Genomic DNA, 1140 nt, shown 5'->3' on the forward strand with positions numbered 1-1140 from the left:
AGTGGGGGAGAAGGAGAGAAGAGAAAAAGAGAGGGGGAGAAAGAAGGAGGGAAAAGGGGAAAAAGAAAGTGAGAGATAAGAATAGGAGAGAAGAAGAGAAAGAGAAAAAGAGACAGAGAGGGAAAGAGGGGAATATAGGAGAGAAAAGAGAGTGGGAAATAGAGAGAGAGGAAGAAATATACAAAAGAGAGGGAGAGAGGAAGTGATAAAAGAAAAGAGAGAGAGAAAAAAGTGGAAGGAAAAGAGAAGAGAAGAGAGTGAGAACAAAGAGTAGTAAGAGACATAGAGAGAGGAAGATAGAAAAAAAAAATTGAGTGAGGAGAGAAGAAGAAAGAGAGAGGAAAGGGAGAGAGAGAGAAAAGGAAAAGAGAAAGGAGATCAAAGAAAGAGAGACAAGTAAAAGAGAAAGAGGAAGAAGTAAGATAGAAAAGGCAAAGAGAAGCACAGAGAGAAAAAGAGAGAAAGAGATAAAAGTAAAAGAGAAAGAGAGATGAAAAAGAAAAAGGTTGGGTGAAAGAGAGAAAAGGATTAGTGAAGGAGACAGAGAGAGAAAGAACGAAAAAAGGTAATAGAGAGAGAGATAAAGAAAGAGAAATGCAAAAAGAGAGAAAGAATGTAAGAAAGAATAGAAATAGAAAGAATGAAAGAGAGAGAGATACGGAGAGAGAAAGAGAGAAATTGAAAAATAGAGAAAGAGAAAGATAAGAGAAAAAAGAAAAAGAGAAAGAGGAAGGAAATGGGAGAGAGAAAGAGAGAAAAAGAAAATGGGAAAAGAGAGAAAAGAAAGAGAGAGAGAGTAAAAGAGACACGGAGAGAGAAAGAGAAAGAAAGACAGAGAAGGAGAAGGGAAAGAGGGAGAAAGTGAGAAAAGAAAGAGAAGGAAAGAAATGAAAGAGGGAGATAGAGAGAGAAAGAAGTAGAGAAAGAGGAAAGAAAACGAGAAAGAGAATGAGAGACAAAGAGAGAAAAGAGAGAGAGAGTAAAAGAGATACGGAGAGAGGAGAAAGAAAGAGAGAGAGAAAAAGGGTAAAGAGAGAGAAAGTGAGAAAAGAAAGAGAAGGAATAGGAATGAAAGAGGGAGATAGAGAGAGAAAGAAGGAGAGAAAGAGGAAAGAAAACGAGAAAGAGAGTGAGAGACAA

Source organism: Octopus sinensis, unplaced genomic scaffold, assembly GCF_006345805.1.
Source record: "Octopus sinensis unplaced genomic scaffold, ASM634580v1 Contig00292, whole genome shotgun sequence".
In the NCBI taxonomy this organism is placed as follows: domain Eukaryota; kingdom Metazoa; phylum Mollusca; class Cephalopoda; order Octopoda; family Octopodidae; genus Octopus; species Octopus sinensis.